The sequence below is a fragment of the Triticum dicoccoides genome, chromosome 3A (genome assembly GCF_002162155.2).
Source record: "Triticum dicoccoides isolate Atlit2015 ecotype Zavitan chromosome 3A, WEW_v2.0, whole genome shotgun sequence".
Classification (NCBI taxonomy): domain Eukaryota; kingdom Viridiplantae; phylum Streptophyta; class Magnoliopsida; order Poales; family Poaceae; genus Triticum; species Triticum dicoccoides.
In genome coordinates this window covers 516,435,871-516,449,573 of record NC_041384.1, presented here as the reverse complement: position 1 = coordinate 516,449,573, position 13,703 = coordinate 516,435,871, and positions in this window count along the sequence as shown.

Genomic DNA, 13,703 nt, shown 5'->3' with positions numbered 1-13,703 from the left:
CTATCTTCTGCTGCATGGTAATAGGTTTATTTCTATCGTTTGTCTTCGAAACTTCCATGTTTTGAAGACTTTCATAAAAATCGCCTATTCACCCCCCTCTAGTCGATCACTAGCACTTTCATGCCACCGCTCCAAAATTTTCAAACCAATCCACTGAGACATCGTCACCACACTGGATTACCACCATGTCCACCTGCTGCACCCCAAAACAGAGCTCAGCGTCCACCTGCTGCACCGAAAAACAGAGCTCCAAGCAGAGCTGCTGCATCAACTTCGACACTGCGACCACCAACGGTGCCTCGGTCAAAAGTCAACAGCAGGTACAAATCCTCCTCACTATTGCCGCCGTGAGATCCTCAACTACACAGATCTGCTATAACTCCGCCATGTCCAATACAACCTGGCGAGTTGCAAACACAATCGGGTGAACGATCTACACACATGTAAGTTTATGTTCTGAATAATAATAATAATAGTTGCAGTCCATTCAGATAACATTGTAGTGCACACTGATATTTCTTGTGAGGTTTGACCTAGCATCTAATACATTGGATTCTTCTGAAAACTTAGGAACATTGCAATGCTTTATTAAACTTGTATGCACTCCTCGTATTTAAAAAATAGAACATAACAAATTATCTCATAGAGCATTGCACTTAATGCAGGATAAAAACATGCCGCTGAACCTCATACCTGCCGCTGGAATGAATATCACCACGCACGACAAGGCATGGGACTTTTACAACAATTATGCAAGATGTGCAGGGTTTGGCATACGCAAGAGGGCAAAACACAGGACAAATGCCTAAATTGTCTGCTCAAGAGAAGGGACGCACAAGCAGACTGTGTCAGATTATCACCGGAAACGTCAGAAGACATAAAAAAGGATCGACTGCAAGGCAAAGATTTGAGTCAAAAAGAGGAAGGATGGCAAATTTGTGATAGAAATGGTTGAACTCAACCACAATCACAAGATGCTGGAAAGCCCCAGGACGCTTTTGCACATGCGATCGCACAAAAAAGACGATCCTTTGATGGACCAGTTAGTGAAAGACATGCAACTGGACAACCACACACACGCTTAGATGATGTCAACACTACCGCGTATGTCCGGTGGTCTGAAGTACATGGGACATACTAGCCGCGACGGGGTAAACAAGTAAGCACATCACAAAGCATATCGCTTGAGCATCATGTTGGTAATTATTTCCTATTTGATGAGATGAGTTTGCATTGTGTTTGAAAATGCAGGAAACAAAAGTTTGCCAGAGAAGAGTCCCAAGATGACGTCAATAAACTTCTGGATTTCTTCGAGAATATGCAGAAGATAAACCCAGAGTTCTTATATGATTATGACGTTGATGCAGATAACCGTGTAAGAAACGTCTTTTGGGCCAACGCAAGTTGCAAAGGATCGTATGATGATTTTGGAGGCTGCGTTACATTTGACATGATATATCAAACTAACAAATTCCACATGCCATTGGGAGTCTTCGTGGGAGTGAACCATCATCTACAGAGCACCATATTTGTTGTTGCACTCGTGCGATATGAAACAATACCGTCGTTCAAGTGGGTTTTCAAAACATTTCTGAGGTGTATGAACAACAAGCATCCAATCTGCATGCTCACAGGCAAAAACAAAAAACAAACACCTGCATACTTACATTTGTTTGGTGCACTTATATTTCTTCCATATATCTTACACACACACACAAACAACTTAATAAAAAAACACTATTTGTGCCCTCTCAGACCAGTGTTCTTCGATGAAGGCAGCATTAAAAACTATCCTCCCACATACTCTGCATAAGTTGTGTCGGTGGCATATCATGAAGAAGCACAAAGACCACCTCGCCTTGATGTATAAGGCGCACGAGAAACTTAAGGATGACCTCAATGTGGTGCTGAACCACCCACTAATGCCGTCAGAATTTGAACGAGCATGGAAGGACCTCATTCAGAGATACAACTTGCAAGACGATGAAGTGATGAATTCGTTGTGGGAAGACAGGCACGAGTGGATCTTGGCTTACTACAAGGAAATTTTTTGTGCTCGGATGACTTCCACACAAAGAAGCGAGAGCATGAACCGCATACTGAAGAAAATTTTTGTCAAAGAGAAGCATGATCTCCATCTGTTTGCTCAGCAGGTGGACAAGTGCATTCAGGCCAGGAAGGCCGTCGAGAATGCAGAGACAGTAGCAAATGAGGTAAACAAAATGTCACTCAAAAACTGCTAAAAATATAACTACAAAAACAAACAATTTTTTCATTTATCTGGTTCGTAACAGTGCATTTCTGATCATGCAGTCAGAGGTAAAGACAACAACCCAGTTTGGGTTCGAAGTTCAACTATCAAAAGTGTATACAAGGGCAGTGTTTACAGATTTCAAAGAAACACTCTACCGTAGCACTGCATCCAGAGCAGAACGGTGCCCTGAGAACCCGACAAAGTATCTCGTACACCACTACAATAGATCGGATGCATTTGACTGGGCAAGGCATAATTTCCAAGTGGTCGCCGATGAACAGAAAGGTGTCTACGAATGTGAATGCAAACTCTGGACACACACAGGTGAAACTCCTATCACAAAAAATTCTAGTTTCTGATAGTCATGCATGAAAGCTCACTTACTGGACTTTAAAAGTCCACATGCATGACTAATTCACAAAACCAAATGAAGTTCACTTCTTTAAAAAGAACAAATAACGAAAAAAATATGTGTTTATTAATTTCATGCAGTTCACTTGCAAAACAAAGAAATCATGTGTTGTCTGCAGGGCTCTTTTGCGTCCATGTGTTATGCATGCTTTCTCATTTGAGAGTACTCAAGATTCCTGAGGTGTACATCATGAATAGATACACCCGTAACGCAAGATCAAATGCGACGTTTGACAGAAGAGACTATGAACAAACAACACCAGATGGAACATCGCTTTTTTTCCATAGAAAATTGCTGACAGAAATAGCAATGGACCTTGCAAACAGAGCGACAAGGTCCGACGTTGGGTGCCATAGAGCGTTGTCTGGTATGAGGGCACTGATCGAGGAAGTAGATGTGCTCAACGAAGAAGAAGAAGCAGCAAAACTAAAGCAAGCAGAGAAATCCCAACATGACAATAATGCTGAGCAAGTAGAAAATACCGAACACAACGGAACTGGTGCTATCAAAAAAGAAACAATTCTTCCACCTCCTGTTTCAAACACAAGAGGAAGGAAGAAAGGGGGCGACTCAACCCATAAAAAGGTTGCATGCAGGGAGAAAAATGATGACAAAAACAGTAAGCCACAGCCTGAGCTGGACAGTGATGGTCACCCACTAGGAATAAGAAGGTGCAAGACATGTAATGAAATCAGAGGCCACAATTCCAGGACATGTACAAAAAGACATGAACAAGAAACACGAGGACATGGCGATGCACAACCAAACAGAAATTCCACTCACAACACTAGGAAATGGACGAAACCGAGACGTTGTAGCATCTACAAAAGGAGGAAGAGGCACAATTCAAGAACCTGGCCCAAAAGAACAAGATCAGAAAATGAGGAAGACGAGGAAGATGAAATCAAAGAAGTAGATGGTGACACAACTGAAGAAGAAATGGCTTATGAAGAAGTAGATGAAGAAGAGGAGGAGGAAGAAGAGAGTGAAGAGGACGAAGAACATGAAGAAACTGAAGAAGCGGTGGCTTATGAAGAAACAGATGATGAAGATGAGGCAGAGCAAGAAGAGGAGGAAGAAGAGAGTGAAGAGGACGAAGAACATGAAGAAATAATGCCAAAAAGACCACCACAAGGGAATGCTGCTGTACAGAAACAACCGAGAACAACACCACTTTCAAAAAAACAAGGTAGGAGCATGAAAGGATGCAGTTCACAGCACTCAAAAACAAAAGCAGCCATCAACCAGCACGCGGGGACCAAAGAAGGATGCAGTTCACAGCACTGGAAAACGAAAGCAGCCATCAACAAGCACGTGGGGAGCAAACAAGGATGCAGTTCACATCACTGGAAAACGAAAGCAATCATCAACAAGCACGCGGGGAGCAAAGAAGGATGCAGTTCACATGACTCAAAAACAAAAGCCACCATCAACCAGCACGCGAGGGACTACAAACACAACGGTGCAGAGACAAGAACCAGCAACACCGCCACAGAAAACAAAAGAAAGTGTGACATTAGATACACTCAGTCACCGCGGAGAAGCAGCTGGTTAACGACCAAAATAGATGAACTTCAATAAATTAATCATATGCATAGCAGTTTGCTTATCTATATGACTTATGTATCAGTTTAAATTTCGTGTAAACACAAATTTCCCACTGACTATGAGTTATTCAACTAAACCATATAAAGAAAAATGGTGTATATAGTATACCATATATATAGCAGTCTAGAGTAAAACTTTGACACATATTAATCCAAAAATATGTAAAAATGCAGCATGAAGTTCGGAATAATAATTGAAGCGGTTCAGATCACAAAAGTGCTTATTACAAAACACATCAAAAGGATGAAGTGTTCGATACGCAAAAGTACTTATTACAAATCAACCTCATAACCTTAACCAATCACGTCAAACGTGATTCTAACCTTACGATCCTCGAGTTCAAAAAAGTTGAGGACAACAACTTGCTCAGACTTCAGGCCACTATCAATGACAAATTCCTTCCACCCTTTCTGCAGACACAGCCGCCCATCAATGCCTACACGGTACTTGGCTGGTTTAAGGTGTCCATTACCAAGAACAACTTGGAGAATTCCTTTCTTCTTGAGCCGGAGATACCTAACAGCTCATTGGGGAATTTCTGCAAAAAAACGTAGTACCTAGCAGTGTGGAACTTGCAAACAAGAAGTACGCTTACAACTTTTATGAAGTTCTTGAGACTACCTGCATGTAGTACAAAACGTACAAGCGGGGAAAATTGTGGAAACTATTACTTCTCATCTAGTATCTAAGCAGTTCACATATTGTAACCATGCAAAATAAAACACGAGCTCCATGCACACAAGCAAAAAAATAAAAACAAGATATAAGTACGAAGTGTAGTACACTTCAATAAAACGAAATAAGTGCATTCCTAAAAAACTAGAAGTTCAGACTAGTATGGAATTATATAAAAAAATAATAGAAAACACAAAGAAAAAATCAGATCAAGCAAAAAATACCATCTTGTACTGAGTCTCAACATCTGTTGGCGTAAGCTGATGGACAAAAGGACTTGTGCGGCCAAGGCCACGGCGAAGCAGGGCGGAATAGACCGCAGAAACGTTGATGTGGCCCATATCCAATCCTTCTGTGAATACTGTGCCATATGCAAGCTGCCCCGCTCGCCCAGCTCGGCCCAATACCTTCCCCCACGACGAGCATGACGGGTCTGCGAGAAAGCTGAGAAATCGCAGTGCGTCAGCACACCACAACCATGGCCACAACAGGAGAGATTCATGCAGGGGCCTGGAGCCATCGCAACAAAAACCTAGAAGGTCAAAACTAAAAATTAAAGGGGAGTTAATGAAAATTACGTTACCGAGAATGAAGGACAATGAATAAAGGTTTATGTTACCAAAGAAAAAAGTCTTTCCAGGAAGTTCTACAAAGACTTTGACTGCAGAAATTCCCACGAACTAACCGCAAATCATTAAATAATAATTCCCTGAAAAATTATAATCCACAGACCATTTTATGTGTGCAGTTCTCCAAAGTCTTACCAGGAAGTTCACTATATGTGTGCATGAAGTGCAGTACATGCTCAAAATGAAGCACAAAGAAAAGCACTTTAGCACAGTGCACAAAAGCAGAATTAGTGCACCTGATGTAGTCCTTAACTGTAAGCCCTGCAGTCCGTAGCGTTGGCATAACCAGTCACAACTTTAGCACAAAGAAGCATGCACATAGTGCAAAATGTGTCCACCAGCAGCACAGGGCCATGGCGAATGCAGTGCACATAGAGGCAACAAAGCAGTGCACACCCGTACACTAGAAAAAATGCTACGTAAGAGGGAAAAACAATAAAGATAAATGCTACCAATGCAGTGCACAAAAATGTAGCACAAACATGTGTAATACGGAATGCGTGCACATGCAGTATATAACCCTGATCAATGCAGTGCACAGATGATTTGCTAAGCAGTGCACGCCCCTACATTAAAAAAAATACTTAAGATAGAAAATACAAAGAAAAAATTGACCACCACAGGTGCATCCGGCACCAGCCAGTCTTGTAGTAGGTCAGCGCCCACCGTAGGCAAGCCGTTCTAAGCCACAATGCATGGGGTCGGGCGCACATGGGCCCACAGGTCAGAGAGAATAGAGCAGCGAGCGCCGTGCTTAAGCGCCCAAATAAGTAACCAGAGGAGTTCGATACGGCTGCCTCTCCAACGCTTATAAACAGGTCGGACGTGCCTTCCGCGGGCGAGGTGGGACTAAACACTGGGCCGCACACACAGCGCACCGGAAACCAGCCGTGCTTGATGAAGCTATGTACCTAGGGTAGGGGCACGGACCCGTCCAAAGAGCCCTACCCAAGGACATCCCTAGAAGAAGTCACCTTTCAATCGACTTGAAGGTATCCCACTCGATGGGTTCAAGACACTCGACCAAGAAGCTATCACTCGACCATGAAGCCAACCACTCGACTGCCAGGAGACCTAAAGTCACTCCGCAGGCAAACGGTCAGCTGTTAAGTAGTCTTTATGATCATTATAACACTTTATTAGGGGCGTTACCAGTAACGCCCAACCTTAAATGTACCTTAAACCCTGCATTACTGAGGGCAGGAGGGGGCCGGCGAACTCTATATAAGCCACCCCCTCCTCAGTATGAAGGGCTCGCACCCCTGTTATTCACACGCCAGTAATCCAGTCGACCGCCTCCGGGCACCGAGACGTAGGGCTGTTACTTCCTCCGCGAAGGGCCTGAACTCGTACATCTTGGTGTGTTTACAACTTCCCAATAGCTGAGATCTAGCCTCTCCATACATACCCCCCTACATCACTGTCAGAGTTAGAACCACGACAGTTGGCGCCCATCATGGGGCGGGAATCTTAGGACCTGATTGGAGAAGTTGCGATTTTTCCGATCCCTTTGATCGTGGTTTCGTGCGGAGTTTTTGTGGAGGGCCGCGAGATCCGCCTCGGCGCGCTCACGTTCATCGCCGACAACTCCGCCTGGCTTCAGGAGGCGCCACTCGACATCGACGCGCTCCCCGTCCGCGGTGCGACGCATTTCCGCGCATGCGCTCGTGGCGTCCTCCTGCGGCAGCCGTCGACCCAGTATCGGTCGGCCCCCGTATCGTCCCCCCGCTCTGTCTCCCACTGGCGCAAGCGCTCCGGTCGGTCGAGACTTCAGAGGTGGGTGAGGCATGCCGTGGCTCGCCAGTCGGCTGCCCCGCAAGTCGCGGCAATCGAGCCCGACGAATCCCTCTATGGCCTGTTCGACCTGTCGACTAGCTTTGTGGAGACCCCGTACGAGTGCGACAGTAGCGACCCAGCGGCTGAGATCCTGGCGGTCGATGGAATGCACAGTCCTCCCGATTTCCCTCGCGCTGATGGAGGCGCGGGTGGGGGCGACCCGTCGCATCCCCACGATGAGTATCTCCCCGAACCTCTCACGTCATTACAGCGAGAGGAACTTCGCCGCCGGAACACGGATGCACTCCGCACTCCTATCGTCGGAGAGTCCCCCGAGGCCCGGGCCTTGGAGGACGCGCGCTTGGCTAATTTGGCCAAGCGCACTCGACTGGAGAATCTCCAGCGAGCACTCGACGAGCAAGCGCGTCAGCGGGCTCCCGAGTCTAGTCGACGCCTGCTCTTCCCGCCGATGCAGGTATACCGAACCCCAGTTCAGAATTTGGCCGCCGCGGCCCGTATAGCAGAATCAATTCAGCTCTCCCAGTCGGAGGCTGGCAGGGGCTTGTTACAGATCAGAGCGTTGCTCCGGGCGGCGGGAAACCAGAATTCCGTCGTTTCTCAGTCGCGGGATAGGATCCGCAGTCGATCCGTTGCAACAGATACAGTCCAGTCGGCTCACAGCCCGCGGTCGCCCCCGAGGCGTGAGGGACGTGGCGACCGGCATGATCAGTACAGAAGGAATGAGCAGTATGATCACCGATCCGATCGTGATGATCGACGTCGAGTGCCAACCCCTCCCCCGAGGAGTGGGTCATATGCGCCTCGACATCGAGATGATAGGCGCCCTCATAACGTTGGGCAGAGGATTCCCGTTGACCCCAGGGACCCAGGCTTTGATGCGAGATTTGTCCTTGTTCAAGGCTTGGTCGACAGGAACAGGGCTCATCGGGAAGGCCAGAACAGAGATGCGCCCGCCAGCGGCAGAATACGTATTTCGGGGCCAGAGTGTTTTAGTCGAACCATCAAGGCCGCGGTGACTCCTCCCAACTTTCGGTTGGCGACTGGAGTCAGCAAGTTCACCGGTGAGTCTAAGCCTGACACTTGGCTCGAAGATTACCGAGTGGCTGTACAGATTGGCGGTGGCAGTGATGAGGTGGCTATGAAGCATTTGCCTCTCCTGTTAGAGGGCTCGGCCAGAGCGTTGCTGAATTAGTTAGCACCCAACAGCATCTACACTTGGGAGGATCTCTCTCGAGTGTTTGTCACAACCTTTGAGGGAACATGCAAATGACCTGCAGGCCTTACAGAATTGCGGTCTTGCGTGCAGAAGCCGAGTGAAACTCTGAGGGATTACATCCAGAGGTGGATCAGTTTGCATCACACAGTTGAGAACGTACCAGATCACCAAGCAGTTTGCGCCTTTAAAGAAGGCGTCAAAAACAGAGAGTTGAACCTGAAGTTCGGTCGGACCGGAGAAATGTCCTTGAATCGGATGATGGAAATTGCCACCAAATACGCTAACGGAGAAGATGAAGATTGACTCCGGAGTGGCAAGCAGAAAGCAGTCGCCCAGGAAACCGGAGGCAATTCCAGTCGGAAGCAGAAGCGGAAGGCCGAGCCAGCCGCCCCTGGGGAGGCCCTGGCCGCAACCCAGGGAAATTTCAAGGGAAAACCCAAAGGCCCCTGGAAGCCCAAGAAAGTCAAGGATCAAGATGGAAATGATGTTTTGGATCTGCCTTGTCACATCCACACCAAGAAAGATGAAGAGGGTAATTTCATTTACCCAAAGCATACCACTCGACAGTGCCGGCTCCTGATCCAGCAGTTTCAGGGCAAACAGCCCAAAGATAAGGAAAAAGAGTCAGACAGAGTCGAGGACAAGGAATATAGCAACGACGGATACCCCCAAATCAATTCCACCCTGATGATTTTTGCTGATGTCAAAAGCAAAAGTCGACTGAAAGTCATTAACCGTGAGGTGAATATGGTTGCTCCGGCGACACGCAGTTATCTAAAGTGGTCTCAGACTGCCATCACATTCGACCGGTCCGATCACCCTACGCACATGGCCACCCCTGGGAGGCAAGCTTTGGTGGTTGACCCAGTTGTCGAAGGCACTCGACTGACCAAAGTCCTGATGGATGGTGACAGTGGCCTGAACATATTGTATGCTGAAACATTGAAAGGGATGGGCATTCCGATGTCCAGGCTCAGTGCTAGCAACATGAGCTTCCATGGGGTCATTCCTGGAAAGAAAGCCGAGTCACTTGGCCGGATTGCTCTCGACGTGGTTTTCGGTGATTCAAAGAATTACCGCAGGGAAAAGTTGACATTTGAGGTTGTGGACTTCCAAAGTGCTTATCATGCTATTCTGGGCCGGCCAGCTTATGCACGCTTCATGGCTCGACCATGCTACGTGTATCTCAAGTTGAAGATGCCCGGCCCCAGAGGTGTGATCACTGTTACCGGCAATCGGAAGAAAGCAGAAGAGTGTTTTTAGAAAGGATCAAAGATTGCTGACGCTCAGATGGCAGTTGTTGAGCTACAAGAGTACCAGAAGACTACTGATCCGAGTGAATTGCTACGAGCCAAGAAGCCTGCTTCAGAATCTTCTTTTCAGTCGTCCGGTGAAACTAAGCCAGCTCACATTCACCCGACCAACCCCGACGCTGCTCCGACTCACATCTCGACAACGCTCGACTCCAAATAGGAAGAAGCGCTCATCCAGTTCCTCCGTGAGAACTGGGACATCTTCGCATGGAAGCCTTCTGACATGCCTGGAGTTCCCAGGGGGCTGGCTGAGCACCGTCTACGAGTCGACCCGAAGTTCAAGCCTATGAAAGAACATCTTCAACGGTCCGCCATCCAGAAGAGGAAAGCCATTGGCGAGGAGGTGGCTCGGCTCTTAGCAGCGGAGTTCATCCGAGAGATTTACCACTCCGAGTGGCTCGCCAATGTCGTCATGGTCCCCAAGAAGGACAAGTCACTTCGCATGTGCATTGATTTCAAACATATTAATCAGGCCTGCCCGAAAGATCATTTTCCTCTCCCTCGCAGCGACCAAATAGTCGACTCGACTGCGGGGTGCGAGAGATTGTCTTTTCTAGATGCCTATTCCGGGTACCATCAGATCCGTCTGTATGGACCCGACGAGATCAAAACAGCTTTCATCACTCCATTCGGATGCTTCTGTTACGTCACCATGCCGTTCGGCCTCAAGAACGCCGGAGCCACGTTCATGAGAATGATTCAGAAGTGTCTACTCACTCAAATCAGTCGGAATGTGGAGGCATACATGGATGATATTGTGGTCAAGTCACGGAAAGGTTCCGACCTGCGGGCTGACCTTGCTGAAACCTTTGCCAACCTCAGGAGGTATGATATCAAGCTCAATCCGTCAAAGTGCACGTTCGGAGTTCCAGGTGGAAAATTACTCAGTTTTCTCGTTTCCGAACGGGGGATCGATGCCAATCCTGAAAAAGTTGGCACCATACTCCGGATGAAGCGCCCTGTACGCGTGCACGATGTCCAAAAGCTTACAGGCTGCTTGGCCGCTCTAAGTTGATTCATTTCTCGTCTCGGTGAAAAGGCGTTGCCTCTTTACCGACTGATGAAGAAGTCTGACAAGTTCGAGTGGACTCCAGAAGCTGATGCAGCATTTGCAGAGCTCAAAGCTCTGCTCTCCACCCAGCCGGTGCTTGCTGCCCCAATCAGCAAAGAGCCTCTGCTGCTTTACATTGCAGCCACAGGACAAGTTGTCAGTACAGTACTTACAGTCGAGCGGGAAGAAGAAGGAAAGGCCTCCAGAGTTCAGCGCCCAGTCTATTATCTGTCTGAAGTTTTGACCCCTTCAAAACAAAGATACCCTCACTACCAGAAGCTTGTATATGGGATTTACATGACCACAAAGAAGGTTGCACATTACTTCTCTGACCACTCCATTACAGTCGTCAGCGACGCCCCACTGTCAGAGATTCTGCATAACAGAGATGCAACTGGTCGAGTGGCCAAGTGGGCGATTGAACTCCTTCCCTTAGATATCAAGTTTGAAGCAAAGAAGGCTATCAAGTCCCAAGCAATCGCAGATTTCATCGCCGAGTGGATTGAACAGCAACTTCCGACTCAAGTTCACTCGGAGCACTGGACCATGTTCTTCGATGGATCTAAGATGCTGAATGGTTCCGGTGCTGGGGTAGTTCTAGTCTCCCCCCGAGGAGATAAGCTCAGATATGTTCTCCAGGTTCACTTCGATTCCTCCAATAATGAAGCAGAATATGAAGCACTTTTGTACGGGTTGCGCATGGCCATTTCACTCGGCGTCCGTCGCCTCATGGTCTATGGCGACTCGGATTTGGTGGTTAATCAGGTGATGAAGGAGTGGGACGTCAGAAGTCCGGCTATGACTGGTTATTGCAATGCAGTGAGAAAGCTAGAAAAGAAATTCGAGGGGTTAGAGCTTCATCACATCCCCCGACTGAAAAATCAAGCAGCAGATGATCTGGCAAAGATAGGCTCCAAGAGAGAAGCCATTCCCAGCAATGTGTTTTTGGAGCACATCCGCTTGCCGTCAGTCCAGGAGGATCCCTTCGCAGAAGAAGCCCCGCAACCGAAAAGTGCCACAGATCCGACTGAAGTCGAAATTCCTGCTGTGGTCGACCTAGTCATGGAGGTCTTGGCTATCACTCCTGACTGGACGGTACCATACATCGCGTATATCTTGAGGAAAGAACTCCCGGAGGATGAGGGAGAGGCTCGACAGATCGTCCGCCGATCCAAGGCCTTCACAGTCATAAAGGGACAGTTGTATAGGGAAAGCGCGACTGGAATCGGTCAGAAATGCATAACACCAGAAGAGGGTCAGATGATCCTTAATGATATCCACTCGGGAACCTGTGGTCACCATGCGTCCTCTCGGACCATTGTGGCTAAAGCGTACCGAGCAGGATTTTACTGGCCAAGAGCAAATGAGATGGCAAAAGAGATAGTCGACAAGTGTGGAGGCTGCCAGTTCTACTCCAACATGTCACACAAGCCTGCATTAGCCCTGAAGACCATTCCACTCGTCTGGCCCTTTGCTGTCTGGGGACTAGACATGGTTGGTCCACTGAGAACAGGCAGAAGTAGTTTCACTCATGTGCTTGTGGCAGTCGACAAGTTTACCAAATGGATTGAAGCTAAGCCTATCAAGAATCTTGATGCTTGCACTGCCATCAGTTTCGTCAGAGGGCTAACATTCAGATATGGAGTCCCGCATAGCATCATCACTAACAATGGGTCAAACTTCGATTCAGACAAGTTCAGAGCTTTTTGCGCCTCTCAAGGCACTCGAGTCGACTACGCATCGGTCGCCCATCCCCAGTCGAATGGACAAGCTGAAAGAGCAAATGGTCTGATTCTCAAAGGACTAAAGCCTCGACTGATGCGTGATCTCAAGCACGCGGCAGGTGCTTGGGTCGACGAGCTTTCGTCAGTTCTGTGGGGATTGAGGACCACCCCTAACCGGTCGACTGGAAGAACTCCATTCTTTCTAGTTTATGGAGCTGAAGCAGTTCTGCCAAGTGATCTTCTTCACAACGCGCCCCGAGTCGAGCTTTACACCGAAGATGAAGCAGAGCAAGCCCGGCAAGACGCAGTCGACCTCCTAGAGGAGGAGAGGGAAATGGCTATGATCAGATCGACCATCTATCAGCAAGACTTGCATCAATTCCATGCCAGAAATGTGAAGAGCCGAGCCTTCCAGGAAGGAGATTTGGTCCTCCGAGTGGATCAACAGAAACCACACAAACTTGCTCCTACTTGGGAAGGTCCCTTCGTCGTCACCAGAGTCCTCCACAATGGAGCATATCACCTCTACAATGTTGATTTCCAGATCGACGAGCCATGAGCTTGGAATGCGGAACTACTCCACCCCTTTTACACTTGAGTTCTCCCTTGGACGCGATGTAATAAGAAAAGAATTTTCCGCAGTTCATTTTTATCAAAGACAAGAGCGTCCCAATAATTGCTATCGCTTTTGTTTGCATACGAAATCCCCCAGTGGGTGACTTAGCCGCGAATCCGTTTCACCTAAGTTTGAAAAAATCCTACCGAGTGGAGAGCAAACCTCCCACTCGGGGGCTTAGCTGCAGTCCAGTACTCGCCTAAGTTCTCCCACTCAGAGACTTAGCTGCAGTCAGGCACTCGCCTAAGTGTTTAAAAATCCTACCGAGTGGAGAGCAAACCTCCCACTCGGGGGCTTAGCTGCAGTCCAGTACTCGCCTAAGTTCTCCCACTTAGGGACTTAGCTGCGGTCAGGCACTCGCCTAAGGGTTTAAAAATCCTACCGAGTGGAGAGCAAACCTCCCACTCG